Source organism: Danio rerio, chromosome 20 (genome assembly GCF_052040795.2).
Source record: "Danio rerio strain M-AB ecotype USA chromosome 20, GRCz13ab, whole genome shotgun sequence".
NCBI lineage: Eukaryota > Metazoa > Chordata > Actinopteri > Cypriniformes > Danionidae > Danio > Danio rerio.
The window spans coordinates 51,607,501-51,620,000 of NC_141040.1; the positions used below are offsets into that span (position 1 = coordinate 51,607,501).

The following is a 12,500-nucleotide window of genomic DNA, read 5'->3' on the forward strand; positions in this document are numbered from 1 at the left end:
CCAATAGTCTACAGAACAAAACATCGTTATACAATAACTTGCCTAATTAGCCTAACCTGCCTAGTTAACCTAAGTAAGCCTTTAAATGTCACTTTAAGCTGCATAGAAGTGTCTTGAAAATATCTAGTCAATTATTATGTACTGCCATCATGGCAAAGATAAAATAAATTAGTTATTAGAGATGAGTTATTAAAACTATTTTGTTAAGGAATGTGTTGAAAAAATCTGCTCTCAATTAAACAGAAATTGGGGAAAAAATAAACAGGGGGGCTAATAATTCTGACTTCCTATTATATTTTTCTTCTAGAGAAAGTCTTGTTTCTTTTAGTTTGGCTCTACACAATTTTAAAAAACAAATTAAAACTGCTAAGGCCAATATTATTAGAGATTTGTATTTTTTGATTGGATACAGAACAAACCACTGTTGTCCAATGACTTGTCTAATTAATCTAACTTGTTAACCCAATTAACCTGGTTAAGCCTTTAAATTTCACTTTGAGATAGACTTTAAGCAAAATAACTAGTAAAATATTATACTGTCTTCATGCCAAAGACAAAAAGTTAGTTACTAACATCACTTATTAAAATTATTATGTTTATAAATGTATAGAAAAAAATGTCATTGTTGAACAGCACTTACAGTGGGGGAAATAAGTATTGAACAAAGTGCTGTTGACTTAAAATTTTCACCAGTTGTTGGTATCAACCAAATAAATAATATATGAAAAGAAAATAAATCTAATTAGTTTACAAATGAATGTGTAATACAATTAAATGACGCAGGGAAAAAGTATTGAACACATGAAAAAGGGGAGGTGTAGAAAGGCAGTGAAAGCCCAGACAGGAGCTGAAATCTCTCAGCAGTTCTTCAGTAACCCTCTGCCCTTCCTCAGTGTAAATGAATATCAGCTGCTTCAGTCCAACATCTACATTAGCAGGAGGATGAAGATGAAACCAGGGTGGACATTTCAGCAGGACAATAATGTAAAACGCAGCCAAGGAAACTCTCAAATGGTTTCAGAGAAAGAAAATCAAGCTGTAGAATGGCCCAGCCAATCACCTGACCTGAATCCAATAGAAAATACAAAATACAGCTCAGATTTGATAGACGAGACCCTCAGAACCTTCAAGATTTTTACACACTGTTGAAGTCTGTAAAAAAATTAAAAACCTGAGCAATGCATGTGACTTTCTCCATATGAGAGGTGTCTTTCTTCATGTGTTTAATATATTTCTCCTGCCTTATTTCAACTTCATTTATAAACTAATTAGATTAATTTTATTTTCATATATTATTTCTTTGGTTGTTATCAACACCTGATAAATATTTTAGGTCAACGCCACCTTTAGAAACATGTTTTCTGTGAAAAATGGTGACATGTTCAATACTTAATTCCCCCACTTTTTACTTTAATATTCACTTATATATTCAGAAATATTTGAAAAAATGGTTTAATGTTCACTGTAGAGCTAATCGTTTGGTCTTTAAACACATTTTTGTTGGATTAAAAATTCAGTCTCTCTAAACCCCGCCTTTCTGAGAGCCAGCTCTTCTGTGATTCGTCAGATGATTTGCCTGTTGAGCTGTAATTGGTTCGATAGGCTTTAATACCATATCTGAATTAAAAGTTTAAGGAAAGTAAATTTCAAAATAAGTATAAAAGTTTAGAATTGCAGTAACCAAGGCTGCATTTACATTAGAAACAGCAATGTTCAGAAACAAAAATGACCTTTTAAAATAGCTAAATAACTTTAATTTAACTTAACATTTAAAAAAATAATATATTGTTTATTACTGTGATAGTCAAATCTGAATCGTCTCACATGATGCATCAGAAATCAGTTTAATATGCTTATTATATAATTTAGCTTTATATATAATTTCTGCTCTAAATAATGCAGAACTATATATATATATATATATATATATATATACACACACACACAGCGGGGAAAATAAATAATACTATGGGAGTAATATTTTTTAATTGAGCTGCTGATATGGCAATGAGCCTAGTTTTGGTAATAACCCAAACAAATAAAACAAAACACAACAAATCTGAAAAATAAGTTCTGTTTAATAACAATGAAATGACACAAGGAGAAACACTACTGAAATGTATTTAATACTTTATATTAAAAGCTTTTAATAGAGAATGAAGTCACATGCATTGCTCAGGCGTGAGTTTTTCACAGACTTAAACAGATGGTTGATGGTTCTGAACTTGATGGTTCTGAACGTCTTGCCTATCACTTCTGATCTTTAGTTTGTATTTTCTATTGGATTCGAGTCAGGTGATTGCCTGGGCCATTCTACTGCTTGATTTTCTTTCTCTGAAAGCATTTGAGAGTTTACTTGGCTGGTTTCATCTTCATCCTCCTGCTAATGTAGGTGTTGGACTGAAGCAGCTAATATACATTAACACTGAGGAAGGGCAGAGGATTGCTGAAGAACTACTGAGAGATTTCAGCTGCCTTTCTACACCTTCCTTTCTTCATTCTTCAATACTTTTTTTACCTGCATCATTTCAGTTTATTACGCATAATTTAACTTGTAAACTAATTAGATTTGTTTTCTTTGCGTATATGGATTGTTTTGGTTGTAACCAATATCCGTGAAAAGATTCAAGTCAACGGCACCTTTAGAAATATGTTTTGTGAGAAAAATGAATATATATATATACAGTCAAAGTCAGAATTATTTGCCCCCTCCCCGTTTATTTTTTCCCCAATTTCTGTTTAACAGAGAGAAGATTTTGTTCAACACATTTCCAAACATAATAGTCTTAATAATTCATTTGATTTATTTTATCTTTGCCATGTTGACAGTACATAATATTTGACTAGATATTATTCAAGACACTTCTATGCAGCTTAAAGTGACAGGCTTAACTAGGTTAATTTGGTTGAATTGGCAGGTTAGGGTAATTAGGCAAGTTAGTGTATAATGATAATTTGTTCTGTTGATTATCGAAAAAAAAGAATTGGTTAAAGAGGCTAATAATTTTGACCTTAAAATAATAATTTTTACCTTTTTTTTTTTAATTTTTTTAATTAAAAACAGCTTTTATTCTAGCCAATATAAAACAAGTAAGACTTTCTCCAGAAGAAAAAATATGATCAGACATACTGTGAAAATTTCCAGGATCTGTTGAACATAATTTGGGAAATATTTAAAAAAGAAAAAGAAAAAAAATCTAATCTAAATTTAATATAATATATTCATTTTCTTGTCGGCTTAATCCCTTTATTAATTCGGGGTCGCCACAGCGGAATGAACCGCCAACTTATCCAGCAAGTTTTTACAGTTGAATTGGGTAGGCTAAATTGTCTGTAGTGTATGAGTGTATGTGTGAATGTGTGTGTGGATGGTTCCCAGAGATGGGATGCGGCTGGAAGGGCATCCGCTGCGTAAAAACCTGCTGGATAACTTCATTCCGCTGTGGCGACCCCGGATTAATAAAGGGACTAAGCAGACAAGAAAATGAATGTATGAATATAATTAGATTTTAATCCAAAATCTATATGGATATGTATGTATATATATATATATATATATATATATATATATATATATATATATATATATATATATATATATATATATATATATATATATATATATATATTTTTTTTTTTTTTAATCCAGATTAATCTAACTGTAATCTCGGAATTATTCTAGATTAAAATGGCTCATTTGAATTCTGCCGAGGGCATTCAGAATATGTGTGCTACCCATATAATAAGTCTTTGAGAACGGGTTTCCCAAGCCAGGTGGCGCATTAGACCAGGGGCTCATCTCCTGTTTCCAAAATGCATCACAAACTGCTTGAGAAACTGTTCTACTATGATAACCGGTGATGAAAATAAATGATGTTCAATAATATGTGTTTGTGTTTACTAACTGTTTATTCAGTACAACATGAATTTTGAACTGTAGGCCAACATAAGCTCCAAACAGCGATTTTTGATCACCTTAATCCGACTAAAGTCCTAACTGAACTAAACAGAAATGGAATTAAAACATGTGGAGTATGCATATATTAGTGGCATGACTGAAGTAAAACACCGCAATCAAATTATTACCGTCATGTAGGACTTTTCGCCATATTTTCCGACAAATATAAACAGATATATTCCGACAGATATATAAAATATTTTTTCATTTTAATCAAATTTTTAAGAACGAAACCCCACTGCATCTTGAAGCAGGCATGAAACTTGTCCTTCTTTATGAACACAGCATGATTCATAATTGATCAATGATCCATTGTTTTTTAGCTGAATTAATGTTTCTGTACAGAAGCCACAGTCGTCAGCCATGGTAATAATTAGTTTAATGACCCTCTTGAAGCTACAAGGGTTGCTTTACACAAATCTCACAAGTTCAGTTTGTTTGCCAGAATGTGCACAGAAGTAATCGCTTCAAAGTTGGATTTCTGTGAAAACATTTGTTCCTCTGACTAATGGAAGACTAATGTGTTTTTTCACACTGTAAAAAAGAAGTTGCAGCCATGTTTAAGTTGAATCAAATTAACCTTAAGGTGGCTCAGTGGTTAGCACTGTCACCTCACAGCAAGAAGGTCACACTGGTTCGAGTCCCAGCATTTCTTTGTGGTGTTTGCATGTTCTCCCTGTGTTGGTGTGGGTTTCCTACCGGTGCTCAGGTTTCCCCCACAGTCCAAAGACATGCGCTATAGGTGAATTGAATAAACTAAATTGGCGTAAAGTGTGTTAGATGTTTCCCAGTGCTAGGTTGCAGCTGGAATGGGCATCTGCTGTGTAAAACAAATGCTGGAATAGTTGGCGGTTCATTCCGCTGTGGTGATCCCTGATAAATAAGAAGCCAAAGGAAGTTATTGAAACTTAAATGACATCAAACTGACTTTTTTTAAATAGTCAATTAAAATGTTTTGTTATACGGACCCGCCTCTAAATAAGCAACGTCATCACCTGGAGACACAGTATCACCGAGGTGCTCTTACAGCCCAGTAAGTCCGGGTTTGCCATAAATGCCCAAGTTCCCTTGACTCTGCCTCCTTGTCAAATCAGGGCCACAAAGTGAAACGCTCAGTAACATGAAGGCCAAAGTGAAAACAACATTGCAAACTCACGGATGACTTAAAAAAAACTAATCAAAATAAGCACTGAAATTGACTGGACTTCTTTTAAAAGCAATTCTTTTAAAAATTGTTGGTCAAATATAGTTTTTTTAATTAAATAGCTAATATTTTAGTTATGGGCGAGGCAGTGGCGCAGTAGGTAGTGCTGTCGCCTCACAGCAAGAAGGTTGCTGGTTCGAGCATCGGCTCAGTTGGCGTTTCTGTGTGGAGTTTGTATGTTCTCCCTGCCTTCGCGTGGGTTTCCTCTGGATGCTCCGGTTTCCCCTGAAGTCCAAAGACATGCGGTACAGGTGAATTGGGTAGGCTAAATTGTCTTTAGGGTATGAGTGTGTGTGTGTGTGAATGTGTGTGTGGATGTTTCCCAGAGATGGGTTGCGGCTGGAAGGGCATCCGCTGCGTAAAAACTTGCTGGATAAGTTGGCGGTTCATTCCGCTGTGGCGACCCCGGGTTAATAAAGGGACTAAGCCGACAAGAAAATGAAAATGAAGATATTTTAGTTATTTTGCTCTGCTGGAGTTTTATTTGCCGTTTTTTATTTTTGTTAGCAAATTCTTTTTTTTCTCAATAATACATTTTTGTTTTGCGATTTTTGTAGATTTGCATTTATTTGTTTATTTTTGCTCAATACTTTATTTTTTTTATTTTGCAAGTAATTATGACCCTAGATTGACTCCATAGACCCAGACCTATGGGCTGTAAGAGCACCTCGGTGATACTGTGTCTCCAGGTGATGAGGTCACTTAAATGGAGGCAGGTCTGGGCCTGCCGTAAACACCCAAGTTCCCTTGACTTCACCCCTTGTCAAATCAGCGTCACAAAGTGAAACACGCAGAAACGTGAAGTGCAAAGTGAAAACAACATTGCAAACTCAAGGTTGAATTTATGCAAATATTTACTTTTTTTTCACTGCTTGATTTTTATTTGCATTTTTTTTTTGTTGTTTGCAAATTTCATTCTTATTTCTCAAGACTTAGTTTTCCCCATGTAGTTCTTTATTTTTGTTTACAAGCTTAATTTTAATTCTGAAAAATAAATGTTTGTCTTGAGAGTTTTGGAGATTTGCATTTATTCATTTATTTTACTTTCTTTTATTTTGCAAGTATATATGGGCCTAGATTGACTCCATAGAAAACAGGTTAAAATAAGAGAGGCAGGTTTACAGGACATTTTTAAAAGCGACAGAAAACAATTCAGTCCGTTTATATATCTTTTTATTTAATATTTTTTCCAAACATGTTAATTTGAGTGTGCTAATTTTTGGACTGGGCTGTGGGCGGGATGGGGGCTCAGTGGTTAGCACTGTCGCCTCACAGTAAGAAGGTCGCTGGTTCGAGTCTTGACTGGGAACAGCATTCCTATGTGGAGTTTGCATGTTTTCCCTGTGCTCACTTGGGTTTCCTCCGGGTGCTCCGATTTCAACCCACAGTCCAAACACATGCACTACAGGGGAATTAGATGATCTAAAATTGTCGGTAGTGTATAAGTGCATGTGAACGTGAGAGTGTATGCCTGTTTCCCAGTACTGGGTTGCGGTTGGAAATGCATTCGCTGTGGCGATCTCTGATAAATCTGAGACTAAGCCGAAGGAAAATGAATGAAAGAATTTTCGAACACTGATCTTAATTTTTTTTTTTTTTGTTAGATTAGTTCCAGTTTTTGGCTTTGGCACTGACCAATCTGCACAAATATATTACTGCACAGCATCCTAGAACATCTGACTTTAAAAGAGAGATCTGTGAGGGTTGTACTCATTTATGCACTGTATATATGTATGAGAGTGGAGAATATGTAAGAAGTAAAAGTCTCTCTATTCTCTTGTTTTGTGTGCGCAGATTCTTCTACCAGAAACAGCCTCAGGGTTTCTGAGTCCGAGCAACACAATGAAACTTTCCCTCTTCCACCGCTGAACATCTGCACACATGCACTATAAATCTAAAAATACATGCGAAAAGACCCCAGCAGTCAGTAACAAAAACCTCCACACATTCCTGCATTTGTGTGTGTGTGTGTGTGTGTGTGTGTGTGTGTGTGTGTGTTAGTGGAGAAAACAAACGCTGCGTTTTGTGTTTACTGACGAGGAATCTGGAGCACAAATGCATCTTGGGAAACGTCTGTCCAGTGGCAACTAATCAAATTACCCAGCATCTGTCTTCCATCAGATTCCCAAAGCGCCGCTCAATATTTCACGTTCCTTGGTTGACAGAAAAAAAAAAAAGAAGAAGAGAGATTTAGAGGAAGTCTGGGCCGGACACACTGAACTAGATGCACAAACTTCACAAATGTCCAAATGTGTGTGTGTGTGTGTGTGTGTGTGTGTGTGTGTGTGTGTGTGTGTGTGTGGGAGAGTGAGCACATGCAATTGAATTGAAAAAAAAAAATCACAGTATTGCCTTTAACATTTTTTCGGCTCCACTTTATATTAAGTGGCCTTAACTAATATGTACTTACACAGGAATTAATAGTTTGTGACAATGTACTTATTGTGTAAATAAATGTATTAACTGTGTATGCTTGATTAAATACATGTATGTAATTACATCTGTAATTAACTTTTGTAATTACATTTGTAAATACACTGTTGACCATCCCTTACACCTTAACCCACTCTTAAACCTAATAATGCCATCAAATCTGTCCATAACCCAACCTCTATCCCAACTCAAAATACCACAAGTGTTCTCAAATACATTATAACCACAGTAAGTACATTGTATTTATTTTTTGGTGTAAGTACATAATAGTTAAAGACACTTAATTTAAAGTGGGACCATTTTATCTTCTGGAGAAAGTATTCTTTGTTTTATTTCGGCTAGAATAAAAGCAGTTTACATTTTTACAAACCATTTTAAGGTCAATATTATTAGCCCTCGTAAGCAATATTTGTTCCCAATTGTCTACAGAACAAACCACTGTTATACAATAACTTGCCTATTTAATCTAGTTAAGCCTTTAAATATCACTTTAAGCTGAATATTAGTATCTTGAAAAATATCTAGTCAAATATTATTTACTATCATCATGGCAAAAATAAAATAAATCCATTGTTAGAAATGAGTTATTAAAACTAGTATGTTTAAAAATGTTGAAAAAATCTTCTCTTTGTTAAGCAGAAATTGTGGAAAAATATACAGGCGGGCTGATAATTCAACTGTATTTGTCATTTTGTGTGTACCTTGACCAAAAATGTCCCCACAAGTGTAGCAATTCTAGTAAGATTTGACCTTATGAGGACATCTTTTTGGTCCCCATGAGGAAAACGATCACATTAATTGGTCCATGCCTGGCGTGCTTTGCTAATGTCCATTACTATACATGTCATATATCCGCTAGGCTCCATAATCTTGGTGTCAAAATTAAATTTCTCAATCATAACTTAAAGGGCACTTATTTTACCCCTTTTTCAAGATTTAAGAGAAGTCTTTTGTGTCTCAAGAATGTGTCTGTAAAGTTTCAGCTCAATACACCCATCAGATTATTTATTGTAGCTTTCTGAATATTGGAATTTTCCAAATACTATTTAGCTGTTTTTGGGGCCTGTGCCTTTAATGCTAGTTCTCCCCGCCCACCATTCCCACATGACTATCAGAGTGTGCCTCAATCTGCGCCTCAGCTGCGTCAGATAAACAGCACAGTCACAGACATGAAGGAAGCAGATCTCACATAACGTTTGTAAGAAATACTACAGTAAGAACTTTCCCAATGATTATTTGATGTATTTGTTGTGGAGTTAATTCAAGCCTTTCTGCAACGATGAGTCACACACAATGTCTTTACAAAGTTCACGCACACACACAGACACACAGAGTGTGCGCGTTTGACTTTGCACTGTTTTTGCATGGCAAATGTGACAGGATACACGTTAACATCAACCGCTGTATGGATATCCATTATGTTAATGTACAACATAAACCTGATTTAACGTCCACAAACTGGGATTGAAGCATCTTCTTTTATAATCATACTGACATGTGACTGTGGTGATAAAGTAAAGATGGTAAAAATCACTGTAATTCATTACAAACACGCTCTGTTTTAAAACCGTTTTAAGCTTGTGAAACTCATTTTTGATCACATTTGATGATGATCACAGAGAGCTGAACAGATCTTTTAATCCCGGTTGCTTTGCGCACGTCCTGTCTTGTTGATTTTATTATACGTGTTACTACAGAGACATGTTAATACGCAGCTGTCAATCAATTCGATAGGCAGGGAAACTGCACTCCTTTTCATCATAGGTGCCCTTTAAGCATTCAAGAAAATCAAACCATATACGAAATAAAACACAAAATAACTCTAAATCATAAACAGTAAAGTACCTCAAGTTTCATTACAGAACGCTGAAGTGGTTTTCATGTGAGCAGCATCTCTCTCTCTCACAGCCATCATCTCTGGGAGGTGTGTGTATGTTCGGGGATGGGGCGGGACACAAAACCAACCAGTGATGATGATTGGTGAGTCTGTGAACGTGGTGTAACTGAGAACGTGATGATTGGCTTAGAGTACTTTTCCATCGTTTACCAATCAAAGGCAGTATAGTGCGGTGTTCGCAGTGGCACAAACCAACGGCCAGGAGTCAGAACGGTGGTAAATCCAACACGTTCAAAGGTAGCGTCTGCAAACTGTAAGCACTACTTTTCCCTTGTTAAGGTAAAAGGAAAGATTTTTAATGTGTCGTGCAATGCTACGAAATGCCCAGAAAAAAAGAGTCTCTCTGTGTTGGTGACAAGTAATTCTAATCTAATGAAGCCCCTCACGTTGTCACACAGTGGCTACGCAGGTGATAACGTGAGCTCTGCTACCAAAGGAGGAGACGAAGCCACAACGTCAAGCAAGTAAAACTTCGTTTTTCTCCACCGCAAACACTTACCCCTGCTTACACAAACAAGATTTAAGGCTAGTCAAGATTAAATTGCATGTTTAAGCTGTCTCAACTCAAAATAACTTGCAGGGAGATAAAAATACGTCTTAAAATACGTCAGTGTCATTTTTTTTTTTGTCTCCAGGTGCACACCAGTAATATATTTTTCTAAGGTCATTTTATAAATGTGGCTTAAATAGCCTAAATAATTTAAGGCTTACGCCTGGCTTAATCTAAGTGCTGTTTGTGAAACTGAGCCTTACTGTATGAAGCCTGGTTTATACTCGACATGTCTGCTTGTTCGCTTGAGTGCGCGCAGCGAATGTGACGTCATCGCGGAGTTTGTGGATGTTCGCTTTGGGTGCGCGCAGAATGATTTCGGCAGTGGTGTGTAGGGTATTTTTTGAGACTCGAGCGAACAGTGCGTGTGGCGCTGCAACTGATTACAGTTGAATATGAACCACTTTGAAGAGATTTTGTCTAAAACAGTACGACTGTACACACATCTTATGACCCGTGATCAGAGGAATAACCAGATGATCAATAATTTTTGGCTAGAAATTGCAGCAGCCGTGGGAAAGGAGAAAGTTTTTGTTAAAAGGTTTGGAAAAACCTGAAGGATAAGTTTATTAAAACCAAAAGAGGCCATGGCAAAAGTGGAGACACAGGTACACAATTACAGAATATGGTTTTTTCACCTTTTATAGGTTTACACTGATGTATTTTGTTTAATTTTGAAATTAAAACAGTTTAATAGTTACAAAACTATAATGAAGTCAGAGAAGTATTTCTTTGATAATTGGAAAGGAATATTTAAATCTATCGGTTTACAATATACTGATGGCCTGGTTTTCTGGGCTTTATTGGTGATGATCATCTGTAATGTTGGACAATCATTGCTTTTTTAGCATAAGAAGAGGACAGGAACTAGCCAGACAGTAATGTGTGTATTGTGGAGCAGGCTAAATCAAAAAAAAAAAACATCTATATTTTTTAGTAAGTGTGCTTTTTTTGTTTTCATTTTTGCGTTAATAAAACATTTGTAGAGTAACTCATGTTCTGTTGTCATTAATTACATACAAAATATGTTTTTCCACCAGTAACACTGATTTATATATTTGTGGAGTGGGCTAAATCTAAAAAAAATCTTTTTTCTAAAAAAAATCTTTTCTTTTTTTTTTTTGCTTTTATTCTTGCCATAATAAAAAATATATATATATATATATATTTGTAGAGCAACTCATGTTCTCTTGTGATTAATATTATAATAAACTTTAAATGGTAAAGCTGTCAGAGATATGAACAAAAGCAAGTGATTTGATTAAAAAAATCTTGAATGGTTAAAAAAATGCATATAATCATTAAAATAATGGGTCCCACTTTATATTAAGTGGCCTTAACTAATATGTACTTACACAGGAATTAATAGTTTGTTACAATGTACTTATTGTGTAAAAACATGGATTTACTGTGTACTTATGCTTGATTAAATACATGTATGTAGTTACATCTGTAATTAACTTTTGTAATTACATTTGTAAATACACTGTTGACCATCCCTTACACCTTAACCCACTCTTAAACCTACCCATGCCACTAAACCTGTCCATAACCCAACCTCTATCCCAACTCAAAAGCACCACAAGTGTTCACAAGTACATTATAAACACAGTAAGTACATTGTATCTATTTTTTATGCAAGTACATAGTAGTTAAGGCCACTTAAAATAAAGTGGGACCAAATAATGTATAAAACTATTTAAAAATCAGAAGTTTAAAAATATTGAACAATATTATGTTATGACGTAGTTCCGGAAACTTCCTACTTCTCTGTTTATCCATCTGACTTTACGGTGGGTTTCTTTTGACCGCCCCCCGTCGTTTTAAAGAATATCACAACAGTGAACGCGGCGAGAATAAAGCCTCGGACGTTTCGCGAGGTGTACGCAGAGTCAGCAAAGGTGCACGATGCGGCGCCAGGCGAAAGTAAAATTCCAGCTTTACTTGGACAGAATGAAACAAAAGAATATCTGGATATATGACTGAGGACATGCTGCAGTTGAGTCTCACATAGTCCCACAACAACATTATAATAGTGTAGATTAGTTTACAATGTTTATATTTATTTTATAGTCACATGACCAATTAGATGTGTTTAAAGTAATGAAATAGTTACTGTCCCTTGTAATGATGTAACTCGGTTACTATTTGTGAGAAGTAACTTTAACTAATTACTCTTTTAAAGGAACTTGCCTAACACTGTAAATCACGCAGAATGTTGGGGTTGGATTGAGGGGTAAGAGCAAAATATACAGCTTGTACAGTATAAAAATTATTATGAATATGGAAAGTCCCCATAAAGATAGCGGTGCAAGTATGTGTGTGTGTGTTTTATTCAGTAATCGTATTTCTCTAAGTAGCCTTGGGCACAGAGGTGCAGATAGCAGCCTGTAAATCATCAGTGTAACTTGCGCGCACACACACACACACACACACACACACACACACACACACATCT

The 12,500-nt window shown here is 35.4% G+C and overlaps 1 protein-coding gene and 1 long non-coding RNA gene across 2 annotated transcripts in view; one reads left to right on the forward strand and one right to left on the reverse strand.

The window, feature by feature from the left end:
• Positions 1–12,500, forward strand: part of LOC147839473 (uncharacterized) — a 503,025-nt gene that overhangs the window by 362,057 nt on the left and 128,468 nt on the right. The window lies entirely within an intron of this gene.
• Positions 6,320–12,500, reverse strand: part of LOC147832340 (uncharacterized) — a 71,881-nt gene continuing 65,700 nt past the window's right edge. Inside the window, exon 5 of the mRNA XM_087299005.1 lies at positions 6,320–7,315. The gene's annotated coding sequence lies outside the window, so the exon portion shown is untranslated. The remainder of the gene's footprint in view (positions 7,316–12,500) is intronic.